Here is a 9,443-nt window from a genome sequence, read left to right on the forward strand (position 1 = left end):
GAAACCTTCATAATTTAATCATTTCCTCTGTCTTAATGTTACCACAATAAATTTCAACACATAAATTTAGGGAGCATTGAGACCACAGCAGGTAGACTGTGGAAGTAAAATATTAGTTAAGAACATGGTTATAGAGTCAGACAGATGTGATTTCAATTCTTGGCCTATTATTTAGTGACCTTGGTGATCTTGAGTTACCTTCGTTGAGCCTCACCTGTGGAACACAGATAGTAATTTCTATTTCATAGAGACTCCAAACTAGCCCAGTAGCTCGTGGGAAGCACTCAGCAAGTGAGTGATGATTCTTCCTTTAGCATATTATCTATCTCACCCTCATGACAGAGCCAGTAGATGGGCCCTTTCTTGGATTCTTTGTATCTCTTCAGTAACTTTAGGAATCTTATTTGTTGGCATATCATCGCACTATCTCTGAAAAGGGAATGAAGTAAGAAAGAGGGAGCAGGAAGATAAACAAGAAGCCAGATAGATATGTCGGACACGCACAGGACTTTCTTCTTGTTGGTCTGTTTTCAGATGTACTCTTAGTCAATAGCTCATTTAACCCATTAATTTTACTTGTCATACTGCCTGACATCTAAATTAAAAGAAAGTCTGTTTGTCTGGTTGTATAGCCCAGTGATAGAGCTGGTGGTTTGGCTCAAGTGATAGGGCATCTGCCTACCAGGGTACATCCTAGTATGGAAAAGAGAGGCTGGAGGGGTGTGTGTGGAGAGACGGTAAAAATCAGGAGCATCTTGCATATCTGCTAAACCTGTGACATAATTCCTGAGTTGGTTTGGTTGCATTATTGCCAGGCTCTTTATATTCTGGTGCATGCTTTACCCAGGGATGGCCCACAATGGCGTGTGGTGGTGTGTGTTCGTATTTTAGCCTATTTTCCAGAGGTGGACACCTGGAATTTAGAAAGGATTTTTCTAGATTGTGCTGTTTGGGTGTAAAGGAATGGAACTCAAGACCTAAATTTTCTGGTCACAGTCTTGTGTTCATCTCTATCTTTCTTATTTCTGGACCTCCTACCACGTGCCCAGTCCCAGAGTTGGCACTGGGAAACAATGTCTTGGCTGTGGTCCCTAGTTAGGATGGGTTTTCTTTTCTGCCATCCCATCTGGGGTCCCCCATCCTTTTACTGGGGTTGTGGGGAGCATTAATGAACGTTTCCTTCATAGCCCAGTCTAAAGAACGAATGGCTATATTAGGGTTTTCAGTTTATGGTAATTTTCTCTGGAAGCCAACCAATTTCAGGTCTCCATTTCCATTTGCCCATGTGCTTCCTAGTTAACTTGTTGAAAATGATGTGGAGAGTGTAAAAAGTGCCCCCCCCCCCCACCCAGAGGACATCAGGCATCTGGAACTCGCTGACTCCCTTTGATCTGGAAGTGGGGAGGGAAGTGTTCCCACATTATTGGTGCTTTACTGTTTGTCTTCCTTATTTTTATATTTACTTTAGTTAGTTAAAAAAAATAAGCTAGGTGCCAGTGGCTCACACATATAATCCTAGCTACTCAGGAGGCTGAGATCTAAGGGCTGTGGTTCAGGCCAGGCAGGGAAGTCTGTGAGACTCTTATCTTCAATTAATCACCAAAGAAAAAAAGTCAGGAGTGGAGCTGTGGCTCAAGTGGCAGAGTGCTAGCCTTGAGCACAAAGAGGCTCAGAGGCAGCACCCCGGCCCTGAGTTCAAACCCCATAACCAACAACACCAACAACAAATCATTCATACTATCCATACCTACTAGCAACTAATCTCTCTCTCTTTCTCTGTCTCTCTGTCTCTCTCTGTTTCTGTCTCTCTGCCTCTGTCTCTGTCTGTCTGTCTGTACTGAGGGTTTTACAGTTAGGTCTATGCTTGCTAGATAGGCATTCTACTGCCTAAGTCATAGCCCCAGATATTTTGGTTATTTTTGAGATAGGGTCTCTCATTTATACCTGAGCTCTTACGGACCACAATCCTATTTATGCTTCCCAGGTAGCTAGAATGTCAGATAGATGCCACTATACTCCACTATTGGTTAAGATGGTATCTTGTTAACTTTCCCCCCATGCTGGTCAGTTCTACCTATCTCTGCCTCCCAGGTAGCTGGAATCTGCCAATGTGAGCCACTGTGCCCGGCTGCAATGAGCATCTTTAGGGCACCCAAGCATTTGCTTACTTTGGTGAATATTGCTTTTTTAGGCACAAGGCTCCTCTCTTCTTACAACCTAGCAGGCAGTTGAGTCCACATTTCAGTGTTGAGGAAGCTCCTCCCATTCTTGGAGCCTTGCAAGGGAAGTGGTTTCCTCAGTCACAGACATTCCTTGAGCCGGTTCCTTGCAGTTCAATCCTTCCCTTTGTGGGTTGTGGTTTTCTAGTGGTATTTCTGTTGGGATGTTCCCTATTTCTCTGTTGCATGTTATGACAAATTAGTGATAAATGAAAAGATACATCCTTGGGCTAGAAAGAATGATTACTCAAGTAAACAAAAGACCGCTGTCGTCGTAAGTGATGTGTGATGTGGGGAAGGAGGAGTTTAAGCAAATGGTCCATTTATTTCCATGACTTAGGGAAGATAGGTCTAATTATTCCAGAAAAATAAAACTTTACAGGCTTAAAAAAACTGCCTAGAGACAGAGATGCCTTGGTTCTTATAACCAGTATGGAACAGTCAGGTGATTGTAGTAGCTAATTCAAATTCCATGCCTGACCATCTTGAATTCACTTAAAAAAAAAAAAAAACAACTTTTTTTGGGTGGTACTGAGGCTTGAATTTGGAGTTTGTTGCTTTCCAGGCAGAAGCTCTACCCCTTGAGCCATGCATTGGTTATTTTTATTCTTTTTTTTTTTTTTTGGCCAGTCCTGGGCCTTGGACTCAGGGCCTGAGCACTGTCCCTGGCTTCTTCCTGCTCAAGGCTAGCACTCTGCCACTTGAGCCACAGCGCCGCTTCTGGCCGTTTTCTGTATATGTGGTGCTGGGGAATCGAACCCAGGGTCTCGTGTATCCGAGGCAGGCACTCTTGCCACTAGGCCATATCCCCAGCCCCATTGGTTATTTTTAACAAAGGGTCTCACATTATGCTGGGGCCACCCTGGATTGTGATCCTCCTATTTATGCATCCTCAAGTTACCCTTGTGCAGTTTCACTAACATTTTTTGGTCTGTGCTGGCTTCCAACCTTGAACATCCAATCTCCATCTCCCAAATAGCTAGGATTATAGGCTTCGGTCACAGCACCCTACTTGAGTTTACTTCTAATTCTATATCCATTAGGTAGAAATGGACCAAAGATCCACTACGTAGTTGAGAGTGCTATTATTGTCATGGGACGAGGGACTGTAGAGGAGGAAAGGATTTTCTTGGTTTTCACGAAGAGACAAGGAAGCCTTTTACTTAAGGCCAGTGAAAATGGAGTGCTAAGTTAGATAGTCCTTCAAAAACCATGATCATAAGAACTTTTGGAACTTCTGTAAATGTGCTGTGTTTGCTTCACTCATGCCAGATTCCTTGTGTGTGAACACTTATAAAGCAAAAGTTCTACATACTGCTTATTGGGCAGCAAAAAAGATGACAATGAGGAAGTGGATAATGGTTGGATTGACTCTAGAGAGGGCAAGAAGACAATGGCTTTTGGGGTAGCGACAGGCACAGGGGTTGCTATGTCAGGAAAGGACACTGGCTGAGTTGTGTCAGCCAGAACTGACAGAGAAAAAAGCTTAGTGAGTTTTATGGGGTCTTAGAAAGGATCTCATCACTGAGCAGTGGTAAGACCCCACTGCAGCCTCTAGGAATCTTGGTGTATTCTAAACATGTTTATAAGCTAGCATTAAATATTCACCACATCTTGGCCTCATCCTGATAAAATCACATCTTCTGGGCTCTAGCATTACCCCCTCCCCTTCTTTCTATCTATTTGTCTGTCTGTCTCTGTTTTGTCAGTCATGGGACTTGAACTCAGAGCCTAGACACTGTCTGAGCTTTTGCTCAAGCCTTTTGCCCTACCACTTTGAACCACAGCTCCGCTTCTGGTTTTCTAGTGGTTAAGTGGAGATATGAGTCTCATGGACTTTCCTGCCTGGGCTGGCTTTGAACTGTGATCCTCAGATCTCAGCCTCCTCAGTAGGTAGGAATACAGGTATGAGCCACCAGTGCTAGGCTTGTTCTTGGTGAAAGTTGAAGACTGTATATGGAAGACACAAAAAGAGGAAGCCGATTTCTTAGATGAGATGATCTTTCAAGGTGGGCCTTTGGGATGAAAGCTCTTTCGTTTTTAATTGTTATTCCCCAACAACAAGTAAACAGGCAAATCAAACTAAGGACCAGTAAGGGGAGAACCCAGCACCATTATTCCTATGCAATGCTGTGCAATGCTCATCATCGCCTCTGTTTGAAACTGTGGTCAGAGCCCAGCACAGCCTAGGTTCCTGGCTCCTGGCACCTTCTGAGCTTCCCAACTGCAGCCAGACCCCACTGCTAGTCATGTGGTAAGCTGTCAAAAGCATTGTCGTGTTATCTAGAATTCTTTATAGAACTTCCCAGCATATATGCATCATAATAAAAAATGCAGTTAATTGTTTTTCTTTGATAATGGCTTTGAACCACCATCCTCAGACCTTAGCCTCCTAAATAGCTAGGATTGCAGGCATGAACCACTGATGCGTGGCTAAGGAAGAACCTTCTTGATACCAATACTAGAAAAGAATTGTTTTATATAACCATTCAAAACACAGATAACAAAAACAAAAAGAGACAAATGGGATTTTAATCAAACTAAAAGTCTTCTGAACAGCAAAGGAGACAATCAACCAAATGAAGAGACATGGAATGGGAGAAAATATTTGTTCACCTTATATCTGATGAAGGCTTAATATTAAAAACACATAGAAACTGAACTCAGTATTAAGAAACCTACTACACAATTTGGAAAGCACTAAATGGACATTTCTCCAAAGAAAACATATGCAAATGAAAAATTGCTAAACACCACTCAGCATCAGGGAAATGCAAATCAACCTTGTACATTGTTAGTGGGAATGTAAATTAGCACAGCTATTATGGAAAACAGTTTGGAAGTTCCTCAAAGGATTAAAAATAGAATTCCATATGATCCAACAATTCTGCTATGGGGTGTATACCCCAAGGAAGTACAGTATGTGGAAAAGATATCTGCCTTCTTGTAGCAATAGCTAACATATGGGATTAACCCATATGGCTGTCAATAGATGAATAGACAGAGTATGCAATGTGGTGTGTGTGTGTGTGTGTGTGTGTGTGTGTGTGTATAAGAAAATTCTGTCATTTGCACCAACATGATTAATTCCAGAGAGTATCATGCTAAGCAAAATAAACCAGGCTCAAAAGATAAATGCTGTATGATCTCATGTATACCTTCAATCTAAAAAGAGCTGAACTCACAGAAGCAGAGTGGTAGAGTGATGGTCAGACGCTGTAGGGAGGGACATGGGGAAATCTTGGTCTATAGATCTGGAATTAAGTCAGAAAGGAAGACTAAGTTCTGGAGACTTGTACAGTATGGGGAGGGGAGTTACTAATAACATGTTATATACTTGAAAATTGCTAAGAGAAGGTCTTCAAACTGTTCACCACAACAAAGTTAAGCAAGTGAAGAGCAGATGTATCAATGGCTTATCAATCATTTGACAATGCCTATGTACTTCAAAACATTCCACTATCCACCATAAACACAGATTTTAATTACTAGTTAAAAATTTAAAAAATCAAAACACACTTCTTGTCAATTTTTAAGAAAGGAGTCCTATTTGAGGAAACAATTTGTCATGAATCTATATGAATTAGAAACAACAAAATTAAACTCATCATGATTAATATATTTAATGTTATATACCAAATTAGATAAAATTGGGTAAAATAATAACAAACCCAAACCTAGACTCTGTTTCATCTATTTTTTTTTTTTTTTTTGCCAGTCCTAGGGCTTGAACTCAGGGCCTGAGCAGTATCCCTAGCTTCTTTTTTGCTCAAGGCTAGCACGCTACCACTTGAGTCACAGTGCCACTTCTGGCTTTTTCTATATATGTGGTGCTGAGAATCGAGCCCAGGGCTTCTTGCATTCTAGGCAAGCACTCTACCACTAGGCCACATTCCCAGCCCTGTTTCATCTCTTTTAATGAAGCTTACAAGGTATGATAGCTGCAACACTTTTACTTTGTTCCTTATTGCACAGCAGATTTTTAAAAGGATATTTTCAGTAACTAGAGTTACAAGGATTGACAATGCCTGCTACTGTACACCCAGGGTGACTTAGGATTCACAACATCATTTGAACAGGTTATACTCTGCACCCTGACAACTGGCAGAAGTTAGTTTTAGGTGGTTTGAAGAAATCCTGATAACTTATGTCATTTCTGAAGTCTGAAGAACCAGGAGGGGGATGAAGTTCTTTGGAGTCTCCCTTAGTATAATAGCTTACACCAGGCAAAAGTGGGCACACACCTCTCTGTCCTGATGTTCTAGTGCCCTCTTCTTCCCATCCTCTGGGGCTAGCTTGTTCAGAATGGCTCCAGGTAACAGTGCAAGTCTAGAAAGGAATGGCGTCCAACTCCTCTTCTTATTCATGGTGTCAATCAGGTTCTTCACAAAGCTGTCCCACAACCCCACCAAATGACAACAAGCACTATTGTATTATGAAACTCCCAAGGCTACTTCCTAGGAACATGGAATTCACCAAACAGAAACCTACAATGAGAACTCTGAGCAAATTCTACAAGTGTTTGCTCAATCTCAGAAGCTCACAGGCAGCCAACTCTGCAAACTCCACTGTGTAGCCCAGTAAAGGGGCTACCAGTCAGGAAACGGCTTGATACTGCTTGCCTTGGAGAGACTGGGGGGGGCGGGGTGCTGGCTGACTGAGTCTGCGTCAAACCCTGAGGAACTATCTGCTCTGGGTGGAGAATGAATGCATTTCTCCTGCTAATTTGTCTCGGATGAAAACTCTGAGGTTCTGGAAACATTTCCTTTCTCTATAAAGGAATCTCTCCACTTGTGGGCTGCCAGGAATGATAATGCAGAGAGTACTCCATTAGTCTGCTTTCTGTGACCACAATGAAATGCCAGAAGCTAGCTTTTTACAAGGAAAAAAAAGTTTGGGGTTTTTTGGTTGTGGTTTATAGTTCACAGTTCTGTCGAAGGGCAAGAGCTACATCTGTGCATGGTTTTCTTGCTGGCAGGATCCCAAAGCAGGCCAGTACAACACTTAATAAGAGAGGGAGAACGTGGTCTCTCTCTCTCTCTCTCTGTGTCCTTCATCACATAATTCTACCATGCTGAGTGCTGATGGCTCACACTTGTAATCCTAGCTACTCAGGAGGCTGAGATCCGAGGACTGAAGTTTGAAGCCTGCCCTAGCAAGAAAATCTGTGAGACTCTTATCTCCAATTTGTACTAGAAAACTGGAAGTGACACTATGACTCAAAGTGGTAAAGTGCTAGCCTTGAGCAAAAGAGCTTAGGGACAGCGCCAGGCCCAGAGTTCAAGCCCTACAACTGCCAACAAGACAAAACAAACAACGAACAACACCCCAAAAGCCCCAAAACCAAAACAAAAAAATCTACCAGGATTCAATCACAAAGAGCTCTACCTTGATGGTCTTATCCAATCTTAATTATCTTCCAAAGGCACTGCCTTTAAACACTGTGATCAGGCTTTTACCTTCTTAGTATTTCATGATGGGGAAACCCTGAAACTACATCCAAAGCACAAACTATGACCAACTTTCCCTCACTGCAGACCTCTTTTTGTGTGTGGGGTCGGGGGGGAAAGGGGGGAGTGTCATGGGGCTTGAACTCAGGGTCTAGGCACTGTCCCTGAGTTGATTTTTGCTTAAGGCTAGCACTCTACCACTTTGAACCATAGCTTCACTTCCATTTTCGTTTTGGAGATAAGAGTCTTATGGACTTTCCCATCCAGGCTGGCTTTGAACCTCGATCCTCAGATGTCAGCCTCTTGAGTAACTAGGATTACAGGTGTGAGCTACCACTGCCCTGCTTACAGATCTCTTTTGTCTTGCCTATAGTTCTCCTCTTGAATTTTCAGTTTTGAACAATTTAAATTTAAGAGCTTTTGTACCTTGAACATCCTAGAATCCTGAAAATCTATGACATAAGGCCTAGTGTCCTATGCAGACTGAAGGCCGTAGGCTGGTGAAGGCATTCTAGGGAAATGAGAAGCTACCAGGCCCACAGGTGCTTAGCTCAAGATTGCAGACAGCCAGAACCAGTATTCTCTGCTCAGAACTCACATGCCTGGAATCAAAAGAAAATAACAAACTCAAGCTTAAATAAACATGGTTTCATAATGAAGCCATGTCAACACTTCTGAACAACTCAGAGCTATGCTGCTTAGGAAGTCCTTCAGAGGTCAAGGGCAAATGAGTGCTGGCTGGGGTGATGGATGGGGGTGCCCAGGGCTTGTCCCTGGGGCATGTGGACTGTGCTGTAACCGGTCACAGGCTTGGAAGGGCCTCTTGGTTCAATGCTTTGCTGATGCTGTATTAGAACTACTGATTCCTTCCCACTGCGTCATCCTGCCCTGCAGACTCTCCCACGTAATGAAGCCAGCCCTCACAGAACCAGGGAGTCTTGAGACTTAAAAGTTTTGGGCAGAGAACAATCCTGTGTCATTCTGATGCCAGTGGAAGCCAGAGCTCCTGGGAGAGGGTGGGAAGAACTTGACCATTCAGTGTTAAGGGACGAGGAAGTCATGGCTGTCATACAGGGAAGTTAATGTCTTCTCCACTCTGAGGGCTTCTTGTAGGTTGTTACGTGGGCAGATCTAAGCCAGCTAGGACCACATGTGGAGCAGAATTCACAATCTTTTTTTTTTAAATTTTATTAATTAAATTGTGTTGACAAGGTCTTGTGCAAAAGGGGTACCAGTTACCTAATAAGGCAGTGAGTACCTTTCTTGTGATATTTTACACCCTCAGTTTTCTTTCCCTTCCCTAGATCATGTAGGCATATATACAATATCCAGTGTACCAAAATCATATACAGTAATCACGTAGGGTACACCCAAGGAAATTCACCTAGAACTTTAAAGCTAACGTCAACAATAGAATTCTCCTGTGTCCTTCTCTTGGAGTTGTTTTTGCTTATCCTCATCTTATATGATCATATGTACATAGCTGTTGAGCTATTGTGATCCACTGGTAGGTCTATTCTAGACCTTTTTATGTTTAGTAGTTGTTTGGTTTTTAGATACATAATGTAAGGTTGCTGAGCCAAACCTGTGGAAAAGAAGTTTGTTGTTTTGCGGACCAAAGAAGTTGGTTGTTTTGCAGACCTGGTCTCTACTGTGCCCCCACCCTAACAGTCATATATCAAGGAGAACATGCCCCTTTGTTTTCTGTGTTCTAGGCTTGTCTCGCTCAACATTATTTGTTCAAGTTCTGACCATTTCCCTGTGAATACCAATA

The sequence above is a fragment of the Perognathus longimembris genome, chromosome 9, assembly GCF_023159225.1.
Source record: "Perognathus longimembris pacificus isolate PPM17 chromosome 9, ASM2315922v1, whole genome shotgun sequence".
NCBI classification, from domain to species: Eukaryota; Metazoa; Chordata; class Mammalia; order Rodentia; family Heteromyidae; genus Perognathus; species Perognathus longimembris.